Raw genomic sequence first — 13,047 nt, forward strand, 5'->3', positions numbered from 1 at the left:
TTAAGGTATTGCTTTTTTCTTCCTGTAAGTTAATTGAACTTATTAATTTATATATATATATATATATATATATATATATATATACATACACATGGCCCTATGTGGGCACTGCTATTGTGTAGTGTTAGGACTGCTGACATCGGAGAAGCCTTGAAGTGGTTCAGCAGCTTAAACATGTGTTTGCAAACATGTGTAAAATAATTCTCTGAATTTCTATTACCAGATAGGTTCAGGTATGGTTACAGGTAATTTTTAGTGTGCTGAAGGGAAATGTAGAGGTGGGATTTGCAACCCCCCCTCTGTCTGTCTGTCTGTCTGTGACCCCTCCCCCTTTCCAGCACCTGATACATAATTATCTCCAGGGATGACCGATCAACTACCATTGTTTGTCTGCTTGTGTGCGAAAGGCATTGAATGGGAGCAGTATTTGGAAGGCATGCTGTTCCTTGTAGTGCCAATGGGAGATCCTGGGGGTGGCTCCTGGGTAAGTTAGCGCTCTGTCTATATGTGTTTTAGTAATAGCCTTTATCATGAGGCCTACTGTGACAAATTACATGGCCCGATGTGGGTACTGCTATTATGTAGTGTTAGGACTGATGACATCGGAGAAGCCTTGAAGTGGCTCAGCAGCTTAAACATGTGTTTGCAAACATGTGTAAACTAATTCTCTGAATTTCTATTACCAGATAGGTTCAGGTATGGTTACAGGTAATTTTTAGTGTGCTGAAGGGAAATGTAGGGGTGGGATTTGCAACCCCCCTATGTCTGTTTGTCTGTGACCCCTCCCCCTTTCCAGCACCTGATACATAATTATCTCTAGGAATGACTGAGCAACTACCATTGTTTGTCTGCTTGTGTGCGAGAGGCATTGAATGGGAGCAGTATTTGGAAGGCATGCTGTTCCTTGTAGTGCCAATGGTAGATCCTGGGGGTGGCTCCTGGGTAAGTTAGCTCTCTGTCTTGATGTGTTTTAGTAATAGCCTTTATCATGAGGCCTACTGTGACAAATTACATGGCCCTATGTGGGCACTGCTATTATGTAGTGTTAGGACTGCTGACATCGGAGAAGCCTTGAAGTGGCTCAGCAGCTTAAACATGTGTTTGCAAACATGTGTAAACTAATTCTCTGAATTTCTATTACCAGATAGGTTCAGGTATGGTTACAGGTAACTTTTAGTGTGCTGAAGGGAAATGTAGGGGAGGGATTTGCAACACCCCCATGTCTGTTTGTCTGTGACCCCTCCCCCTTTCCAGCACCTGATACATAATTATCTCCAGGAATGACCGAGCAACTACCATTGTTAGTCTGCTTATATATATATATATATATATATAATGACTCAGAACATTAGCTTCAAATTTCAATAGCATAAAAAAAAGTTAATGCAGCCTGTCTTACTGTTCTGCTGGCAAGTGAAGGCTGTGACAAGTGAAGCAGTGCAGAACAGGAGGAGAGCACGTTCCTCAGTCTCCTCTGCCGGGGCCCGGGTACAACTACCTCCACGCGCGCCGCGCCGCATGCCCGGGATCCCGCCTCCTTCTTCCTTGCAACCTGCACTCCAACCAGTCGTGGAGCCGCAGGCTGCAGCTTCACTTATCATTGGACAGCTGAGCCTTTGTTCGGCTCGGCTACCCTGCAAAACTCGGCAGAGTTGGCAGCTGTTTGATAGCTGTCAGTGGTAAGCGCAGCATCGCAGATCGGATCGGTAATAGAGATCCGATCTGCGGCGGGTGGCGGGGGGGCCCTCTCACAGCGTGGGGCCCAGGGGTACTTACCCCCAGAGCCACCCCCTTAATCCGGCTCTGCTTTATTTTCATCATATGACTCAATCTGCACAAACTTTGTTTAATAAACAAAGTTATTAAAAATATTGTATTAAATGACCTTCAGGCTGTGTGTATAAGGTGTACATGAAACATAAATGAATTGTGTGAATGTACACACACTTTGTTTAATGCACAAAGTTATTAAAAATATCGGCTAAAATGATCTTCAGGCTGTGTGTATAAGGTGTATATGAAACATAAACGCATTCTGTGCTTAGACTTAGGTCCCATCACCATGATATCTCATTATGGTATGCAATCATTCCAAATACGGAAAAGTCCGATATCCAAAATACTTCTGGTCCCAAGCATTTTGGATAAGGGATATTCAACCTGTACTATGTTACTAATCTGTTATTAATTATTATTTAGTTTAGTGGTTTTGCAATGACCTTCATGTACTTCTAGGCTCCACACTATAGCCTGACTGTCTAAGCGATGTCAGACAGGATGGGTTTCGGCAGTGATGGCTTGCCGTGGCCCTCACTCATCTTTCCCCCAACACATAAGGATGCTGAACAACAGAGAAAGAAGGGGAGGTGAGTTTATGGGCCCTCATTCCGAGTTGTTCGCTCGCTAGCTGCTTTTAGCAGCATTGCAGACGCTAAGCCGCCGCCCTCTGGGAGTGTATCTTAGCCAGAGCCGGATTAAGGGGGGGGGCCAGGGTGTCAGTACCCCGGGCCCCCCCGTCATAAGGGGCCCCCCTATTAAAGCTGCTCTGTCCCGCTCTGATACAGGCAGCAATCTCCAGCCTCCACCGCAAGCAGCAGCTCTCCTGGCAGCAGCGGAGGCTAGAGATTGCTGCCTGAACCAGTCCCTGACCCGTGCTGCCCGTGAGGAGGGAGGTGCATGCACAGTCGCGAGCGAGACATTGCACGCCCGCTGGCAGTGCGGAATCCTCCCTCCCCGGCAGCCGGGAGTCTTTCTCCTCCCCGCTGCTTTGTGTGCGTGCGGGGGGGGGGGGGGCTCGGGTCAGGTCGGGGGTTGTCCAAAGTTTTTTTTCAATGGCCATGGTCCTACGGCCGGCATTCGGAGCCCCGCCCCCTCGTGGCCGTGTGCTTCAATTCACGGGGCGGAGCAGAGATAGCGCAATATGAGAATTCGTGTAGAATCACGTCAGAATGGTGAACTGTGCCCCTGGCTCCCTCCCAGCAATATGTCCTGCGGCATCCTCATCCCTTTCCTCAGGGCAGGCTTCAGTGAGTGTAAGTGTGCACACAGTTTGTGTTCTATATGCGTGTGTGTTTGTGTGTATATATATTTGTGTATATGTTCTATTCGTTTATATGTATGTGTGTATATTTTGCTATATGTGCATATGTGTTTTATGTGTATGTATTTGTGTGTATGTGGGTGTGTGGGTGTCTATATGTGCATTTGTGTATATGCGTTCTATGTAACGTGTGTGTGTGTGTGTGTGTGTGTGTGTGTGTGTGTGTGTGTGTGTGTATTACCGTATTTTTCGGACCATAAGACGCACCTGACCATAAGACGCACCTAGTTTTTAGAGGAGGAAAACAGGAAAAAAAAATATTCTGAACCAAATAGTGTAATAAGCTTACAATCTATACTGTAGACACAGACATCAGCTTTACAGGCCATTTACATAGAATACGGTACACAGATTTTTCTGGGACAGTGTGTGACAGAGGCAGCCACACAAGCACAGCCATAGTCGCAGTACAGAATAGACGAGAACCTTTTTACCTCACAACATACAGATGACGGCGAGGCAGCAGCAGCAATACTTTGGAGGAGGCAAGGGGAGGAAGCGGGGGAATCACGTGATGCCGCCTCTCAGATGACGGCGAGGCAGCAGTACTTTGGAGGAGGCAAGGGGAGGAAGCGGGGGAGTCACGTGATGCCGCCTCTCAGATGACGGCGAGGCAGCAGCAGCAGTACTTTGGAGGAGGCGAGGGGAGGGAGCGGGGGAGCCACGTGATGCCGCCTCTCGGATGACGGCAAAGCAGCAGCAGCAGCAGACAGGACCCGCCGCTACCCGCACTCGTAACTGCTGCCTCTCCCACCCAGTGCGCTCCCACCCAGCGCATTGAGAGCGCATTGAGAGCGCTCCATAAGGTTTTTACTCCTGCTCTTATTCGGACCATAAGACGCATATTCGGACCATAAGACGCATGTACTTTTCCCCCCACATTTTTGGGGAGAAAAAGTGCGTCTTATGGTCCGAAAAATACGGTATATACTGTATATAGATATATATATATATATATATATATAGAAACAGAACAGGTATGAACCGTCACTCCGTGCTGCAAAATCTTGCTTCTTGGTGCCCTCAGTAGAAATTGTAGATAGTAGACATGGAGACTGCGGCACTCAATTTCAAATAAGGCTTTTTACTGAAGCATATCAAAGGTTAAAGAATGCCTAGACAAGGCCGACGTTTCGGTGCTGCAAGCACCGTTTTCAAGGCAGGCATGAAGAACTTGGTAAGAATAGCTAACAAGACTAACACACATAGAAATCTTACCTAAATAGGTGAGCAGCCTTCACGCCGCTGGAGAGCCGGGACCGGCGTCCGCTTCCGCCCGCTGCAGCTGCATCCGCGTCACTACCGGTGACGTCAGCCGGCTTCCTGTCGCGTAACCATGGCGACGCGTCCCGTAGTCACGGCAACGCGTCTAGTGCCTGGCCGCCTTTGTGGAGCCGCTGACTAATCTCCCCGGCCCTCCAAGCTGCGCTCTGCCACATGCCACCAGGGGACATATCATACAGTATTACTATATATGATCACATAGCTAATGTGCATATGCAATAAAATGTGGACTGTCTCCAAATATAAACAGTCATATAAGAAGCTGTACAATAGCTGGTAGAGCACTTCTATGCAGCAGGGCACCATAGAGAATGAAGGAAGAGAAGAGAAGAAAAGAAAACGAGGGAAAACACATTTTAGTAGCTAGGTTGGTATAACGCCTAGACTCTCAGCACATGCAAAGAATATATAAAGAGAATGTCACTTCTGAGTCCTGTGTGGCAATCAGATATAACAAGGGACAGAATGTTGTGGACCACAACTTGCTTAGTACGAGGTTAATATCCTCAGAAGACGTTCCAATTGAGGCGTTCGTTCATTCCGTAGGGGGATACCGTATTCAAAACGTGGATCCACCTACTTTCACATCTGAGTAGTTGGCCGTCACGGTCGCCCCCTCGTATTGATGCTGGAATATGATCAATCAGGATATGTTTTAACTGGGCCAACGAATGACCCTCTTCCAGAAAATGGCGAGCCACCGGTTGATCGGCCACTTTAGATTTAAGTGCCTTATTGATGGACGAACGGTGTAACGCCATACGTTCCCGAACGGTACGGATGGTCTTCCCCACATAGTACATGTGACAGGGACAGATGATAATATACACCACATGTGTAGATAAACAGGACAATGTGTGTTTGATTTTGAAGCTCCGGTCCTTGTGTGGGTGTTTGAAGAAATTACCGGTGATCATATGGGTGCAAGTGGTGCACCTGGGGCATTTATAACAGCCTGCTGGTTTGGTCATGAAGTGGGGTTGTACTTGGGTTAGTTTGAAGCCCGTAATGTCCGTATGGACCATCATATCCCTGATATTTTTGCCCCTTGTGAAACAAGGCATGGGCCGTTTTTGTCTGAAGCATGTTGTTTCTTTATCAGTCGCTACTATGGGCCATAGCGCCCGACTTGCTCTTTGTACGACTTGACTAGAGGTAGTGAAAGCCATTTTCCACGGAATAACTGCTTCATTATTGCGAGCTTTGGGACGTAGCAGCTCGCTGCGACTCATGGCTAACACTTCATCCCTTTGTTGCTTCAAAAGATTCAAACTATAGCCTCTGGCTAGAAACCTGTCGATTGTGGCGTCAATGCCTTTTGCAGCGGTAGCTGGTTCGTCCGCAATTCTTGCTACCCTCATCATCTGGGACTTAGGCAACCCTCGTTTGAGGGGTTTGGGATGATGACTTGATGACAGCAGTAGGGTATTCCTGTCTGTTGGCTTGGAATATACCTCAATGTGTAATTGACCTGATCTAAGTGTTACAAGTACATCCAGGTAATGAATGGTTGAGCGGCTGTGTTGGTGGGTGACCCTAATGGTGGAGTCACGATGGTTGATATCGTCGATCATGCGGCCCAGCAATTCCTCACTGCCTGTCCAAATAATGAACAGGTCGTCGATGTAACGCATGTAGGTCAAGATATGTTGCTTATATTCATCCTTATTGAAGAACATCTGGGTTTCTTCTTGGAACATGAATATGTTTGCGTAGCTGGGTGCCACGTGACTGCCCATAGCACAACCGGACAGTTGTCTATAAAAGCGTCCGTTATAGATGAAATAGTTTCGGGTTAAGGTTAATTCCAACAGCTGCATAAACAGATCAACGTCCAAGTCATCGATCTGCTGAGATTGATAGAATGACTTGGTTGCCGCAAGTCCCTGGATGTGTGGAATGGATGTATATACACTGTTGATGTCCAGTGTGCATAATATGCTGGAGTCAGGAATAATGCTGAGTGCTGAAAGATATTGTAAAAAATCGTTTGTGTCCTTGATGAGAGTTGGTTGGCTGATGACATGAGGTTGTAAAATACAGTCTAAATACATGGAAATTGGATGATATAGAGAATTGCGTGCCGATATAATCGGACGGCCAGGTGGATGAATTGGATTCTTATGAATTTTTGGAACGGTATATAGAATTGGACTAGTTGGAAAAGGTTGTTGGAGGGCTTTAAAAAGTCTGGCTTCCAAAGTCCCCTGCTGGTGTGCTGTCTTTAAGATGTTGTGTAATTCCGTTTGATACTGAGTGGTAGGGTCTCCTGGCAATAGTTGGTACACCTCCCCGTCGGCAAGTTGTCTTTCGATCTCAGCCATATAGTCATCTAGATTCTGAATGACGATGGCGCCCCCCTTGTCGGCGGGGCGCACAATGATGTCACGATATCCCGACAGATCACGCAAAGCTTGATGTTCTAGACGACTCAAGTTATAGTGTAATTTAGGTTGTGCCTTAACAAATTTCTGAACAGAGTCATCCATCAGTCGCGTGAATGTTTTAATAGAACTGTTGGAAGAAACCGGATCAAAAGTAGAGGTGCTGCGTTTAGACAGATAAACCTGTTGCTTTCACTACCTCTAGTCAAGTCGTACAAAGAGCAAGTCGGGCGCTATGGCCCATAGTAGCGACTGATAAAGAAACAACATGCTTCAGACAAAAACGGCCCATGCCTTGTTTCACAAGGGGCAAAAATATCAGGGATATGGTGGTCCATACGGACATTACGGGCTTCAAACTAACCCAAGTACAACCCCACTTCATGACCAAACCAGCAGGCTGTTATAAATGCCCCAGGTGCACCACTTGCACCCATATGATCACCGGTAATTTCTTCAAACACCCACACAAGGACCGGAGCTTCAAAATCAAACACACATTGTCCTGTTTATCTACACATGTGGTGTATATTATCATCTGTCCCTGTCACATGTACTATGTGGGGAAGACCATCTGTACCGTTCGGGAACGTATGGCGTTACACCGTTCGTCCATCAATAAGGCACTTAAATCTAAAGTGGCCGATCAACCGGTGGCTCGCCATTTTCTGGAAGAGGGTCATTCGTTGGCCCAGTTAAAACATATCCTGATTGATCATATTCCAGCATCAATACGAGGGGGCGACCGTGACGGCCAACTACTCAGATGTGAAAGTAGGTGGATCCACGTTTTGAATACGGTATCCCCCTACGGAATGAATGAACGCCTCAATTGGAACGTCTTCTGAGGATATTAACCTCGTACTAAGCAAGTTGTGGTCCACAACATTCTGTCCCTTGTTATATCTGATTGCCACACAGGACTCAGAAGTGACATTCTCTTTATATATTCTTTGCATGTGCTGAGAGTCTAGGCGTTATACCAACCTAGCTACTGAAATGTGTTTTCCCTCGTTTTCTTTTCTTCTCTTCTCTTCTCTTCCTTCATTCTCTATGGTGCCCTGCTGCATAGAAGTGCTCTACCAGCTATTGTACAGCTTCTTATATGACTGTTTATATTTGGAGACAGTCCACATTTTATTGCATATGCACATTAGCTATGTGATCATATATAGTAATACTGTATGATATGTCCCCTGGTGGCATGTGGCAGAGCGCAGCTTGGAGGGCCGGGGAGATTAGTCAGCGGCTCCACAAAGGCGGCCAGGCACTAGACGCGTTGCCGTGACTACGGGACGCGTCGCCATGGTTACGCGACAGGAAGCCGGCTGACGTCACCGGTAGTGACGCGGATGCAGCTGCAGCGGGCGGAAGCGGACGCCGGTCCCGGCTCTCCAGCGGCGTGAAGGCTGCTCACCTATTTAGGTAAGATTTCTATGTGTGTTAGTCTTGTTAGCTATTCTTACCAAGTTCTTCATGCCTGCCTTGAAAACGGTGCTTGCAGCACTGAAACGTCGGCCTTGTCTAGGCATTCTTTAACCTTTGATATGCTTCAGTAAAAAGCCTTATTTGAAATTGAGTGCCGCAGTCTCCATGTCTACTATATATATATATATATATATATATATATATATATAAAAATATATATACACACGCACACACACACACACAAACATACGTGCGTGCATCAAAGGAAACCACCCTTCCCAATCCTGCATTTTCCCCTGCGGGGGGAGGTTGCTGGTGGGGGCCCCCCTGTCTTTGGTGCCCTGTGCCCCCCGAGGGCTTAATCCGGCCCTGATCTTAGCATAGCAGAATTGCGAACGAAAGATTAGCAGAATTGCGAATAGAAATTTCTTAGCAGTTTCTGAGTAGCTCCAGACTTACTCAGCCATTGCGATCAGTTCAGTCAGTTTCGTTCCTGGTTTGACGTCACAAACACACCCAGCGTCCGCCCAGACACTCCCCTGTTTCTTCAAACACTCCCGCGTTTTTCCCAGAAACGCCAGCGTTTTTTCGCACATGCCCAGAAAATGGCCAGTTTCCGCCCAGAAACACCCACTTCCTGTCAATCACAGTACGATCACCAGAACGATGAAAAAACCTTGTTATGCCGTGAGTAAAATACCTAAATTTTGTGTAAAATAACTAAGCGCATGCGCTCTGCGAACCTTGCGCATGCGCAGTAAGCGACTAATCGCAATATAGCGAAAATCGGCAACGAGCGAACAACTCGGAATGACCCCCATGGTGCAAATGGATGCGCCCTCACTCAGGGATCCACAGCTGACTGCTTTCTGCACTATGATGAGCCTGATAATGGTATCTGTTGCCCCCCCCACCCCAGGACCCATTGCGTGTTTGTGTATCACGATGTCCCCCAACCCTCCCCAGGACCCACTGTGTGTGTGTCACTATGCCCCCCCAATCTGTATGTGTATCAGCATGCCCTCCCTCCCCCCCAGGACCCACTGTGAGTGCGTGTGTGTGTGTGTGTCACCATTCCCCCCATCTGTATGTGTATCACCATACCCTCCCTCCCCCTAGGACCAACTGTGTGTCACCATGCCCCCCCATGTGTATCACCGTGCCCCCCTCCCCCAGCACCCGCTGTCTGGGTATGTGTCACTGTGCCCCCCCCAGAACCAACTGTGAGTCTGTGTCACCACGCCCCCCCCCCCGCCGTATGTGCCCCACTCCTCCAGGACCCACTGTATGTGTGAGACACAATGCCCCCCTCCCCCCCACCCTAGCATGTTTGTCACCTTGTCATCCCCCCAGGAACCAGTGTGTGTATGTCACCATGCCCTCACACCCAGCCCTAATATGTGTATCACCATGCCTCCACCCCCTCAGGTCCTAGTATGTGTCACCATGTCATTCCCCCAGAACCCAGTGTGTATGTGTCACCATGCCCCCCCTCAGGCCCTAGTATGTATCACCACCTAGTCCACCCAGGACCCAGTGTGGTGTGTCTGTTACCATGATCCCCCCATCATATGTGAATCACCATGCCCTCCCTACCCCAGGACCCACTGCATGTGTGTCACGAGGTATATTTTTGCACCTGACCTGGTCCCACCACTTGCTAGTTCCTGCCACTGTGTGACACCATGTAACCCCCTCCCCTCTGTGTGTGATAGTGTACACCACATACCATTGTGTGTGTGACACCCTGTACCTCTCTACCCGTGTGTATGTGTTTGTGATGCCTTGTACACCCACTCTACCTGCATATGTGTGTCATTCTGTAGCCTCACTATACCCCTGTGCGTCACCCTGTACCCCCGCTCTTTGTAGATGGGGGGCCCTTTCAAAATTTTGCTATGGGGCCCACAAAGTTCTAGCTACGCCCCTGCCTGCTGTCTCCCTATCTCTCCCAGTGTGCCTCTCACCCAGGGTTGTAGTGAGGGTGGATCGAGTGGAGCTTGAGCTCCAGGCGCCGCTGGGGACAGAAGGCGCCGTGTTGTCTCTGTAACAGAGCTAGAAGCGGAGACTTGGGTAGGAGGAGATGACTAGAAGAGAGGGAAGGGGAGGCCACCACACTGCCTGCATGTTCCATGTCACTGATTGCTGTGCAGTGCAGTGTGGTGTGTTGTTAGGAAAGAAGGGTGGTTTGGAGGGTTGTCAGAAGATCCTTCCTGGCTGTCAGGTATCTGCATCCAGTGATCTGGAAATTGCAGGCAGTGTGATGGACACCCCTTCCCTTTCCTCAGTCCTTTCCTTCTCCCCACGGAGATCAATCTCATTGAAGATACGCCCCTCCAGGCTAGAACGAGGAGCTGCTCTGCTGCTGCCCTTTTGGTGAGAATTAATGTGTGTATACTGTGTGTGTATGTGTTTATGTCTGTGTGTGAGAGTGTGTATTGATGTGTGTTTGTGTGTGTAAATGTGTTTATATGTGTGTATATGTCTGTGTGCATATGTGTGTGTTTATGTTTATACTGTTCATGTATATGTCTGTGTGTCTATGTGTGTGCTTATGTATGTGTGTGTATTTGTGTATATATCGTTGTATACAGTATGTGTGAGTGTGTGTGTATATGCATGTCTACGTGTATATATGTGTGTGTGTGTGTATCTGTGTATATGTCTGTGTTTATGTATGTCTGTGTATATCTGTGTATGTATTCGTGTATGTGTGTGTGTGTGTGTGTGTGTGTGTGTGTGTGTGTGTGTATATGTGTATGTATCTGTTTAAATGTGTATGTTTATGTATGTTTGTGTGTACATGTGTGTGTTTATGAATGTGTGTATATATTTGTGTGTGTGTGTGTGTGTGTGTATATCTGTGTATATGTGTGTGTTTATGTATGTATGTGCCTAAATGTGTGTGAATCTATATGTATATATGTATATATATATATGTATGTATGTATGTATGTATGTATGTATGTATGTATGTAATGTGTGTTGGTGGGTGGGGGCGCCGTGACATGACCCTGCTCCATATCTCTCTGCATGTGTGCCTCTCACCTGCTGTCTCCCTATCTCTCCCCCTGTGTGCCTCTCACCTGCTGTCTCCCTATCTCTCCCCATGTGCCTCTCACCAGCTCTCCCCTATCTCTCCCCTTGTGTGCCTCTCACCTGCTCTCTCCCTAACTCTCCCCCAGTGTGCCTCTCACTTGTACTCTCCTTATCTATCCCTGTGTGCCTTTCACCTGCTCTCCCCTTATTTTTCCCACAGTGTGCCTCTCACCTGCTGTCTCCCTATCTCTCCTCCTGTGTGCCTCACACCATCTGTCTCCCTAGCTCACCTCCTGTGTGCCTCTCACCTGCTCTCTCACTAGCTCTCCCCCAATGTGCCCCTACCTGCTCTCTCCCTATCTCTCCCCCAGTGTGCCTCTCACCTGCAGTCTCCCTATCTCTCCTCCTGTGTGTCTCACACCTTCTGTCTCCCTAGCTCACTTCCTGTGTGCCTCTCACCTGCTCTCTCCCCCTGTGTGCCTCTCACCTGCTCTCTCCCCCTGTGTGCCCCTTACCTGCTCTCTCCCTAGCTCTACTTTTGTGTGCCTCTCACAGTGAGGCACTCCCTAGCTCTCCCCCAGTGTGCCTATCACCTGCTCTCTCCCTAGCTCTCCTCCTGTGTGCCCCTCACCTGCTCTCTCCCTCTCTCTCCCCCATGTGCCTCTCACGTGCTCTCCCTATCTCTCCCTGTGTGACTCTCACCTGCTCTCCCGAGATCTCCTCCTGTGTGCCCCTCACCTGGACTCTCCCTATCTCTCCCCCTGTGCACCCATCACCTACTCTTTCCCTTTCTCTCCCCGTGTGCCTCTCACCTGCTCTCCCTATCTCTTCCTGTGTGCCTCTCACCTTCTCTACCTAGCTCTCCTCCTGTGTGCCGCTCACCTGTACACGCCCTATCTCTCCCCCTGTGTGCCTCTCACCTGCTCTCTCCCTGTCTCTGCCCCTGTGTGCCCCTCACCTGCTCTCTCCCTAGATCTCCCCCTGTGTACCTCTCACCTGCTCTCTCCCTATCTCCTCCTGTGTGCCTCTCACCTGCTCTCTCCCTATCTCTCCTCCTGTGTGCCTCTCACCTGCTCTCTCCCTAGCTCTCCCCTGTGTGCCTCTCACCTGCTCTCTCCCTACCTCTCCTCCTGTGTGCCCCTCACCTGCTTTCTCCCTAGCTCTCCGCCAGTGTGCACCTCACCTGCTCTCTCACTAGTTTTACCTGTGTGCCTCTCACCTGCTCTCCCTAGCTCTCCTCCTGTGTTCCTCTCACCTGCTCACTCCCTAGCTCTCCAGTGTCCCTATCACCTGCTCTATCCCTAGCTCTCCTCCTATGTGCCTCTCACCTGCTCTATCCCTATCTCTCCCCTATGTGCCCCTTACCTGTACTCTCCCTATCTCTCCCCGTGTGCTTCTCACCTGCTCTCTCCCTATCTCTCCTCCTATATGCCTCTCACCTGCTCTCCCTATCTCTCCCTGTGTGCCTCTAACTTTCTCTCTGCCTAGCTCTCCCCCAGTGTGTCTCTCACCTGCTCTCTTCCTAGCTCTCCTACTGTGTGCCCCTCACCTGCTCTCTCCCTAGCTCTCCTCCTCTGTGCCCCTCACCTGCTCTCTCCCTAGCTCTCCTTCTAGGTGCCACTCACCTGCTCTCTCCCTAGCTCTCCTCCTCCTGTGTGCCTCTCACCTTCTGTCTCCCTAGCTCTCCCCCTGTGTGCCCCTCACCTTCTGTTGCCCTAGCTCTCCTCCTGTGTGCCCCTCATCCTGCTCTCTCACTAGCTCTCCCCCTGTGTGCCTCTCACTTGCTCTCTCCCTATCTCTCGTCCTATGTGT

This window comes from Pseudophryne corroboree, chromosome 2, assembly GCF_028390025.1.
Source record: "Pseudophryne corroboree isolate aPseCor3 chromosome 2, aPseCor3.hap2, whole genome shotgun sequence".
Classification (NCBI taxonomy): domain Eukaryota; kingdom Metazoa; phylum Chordata; class Amphibia; order Anura; family Myobatrachidae; genus Pseudophryne; species Pseudophryne corroboree.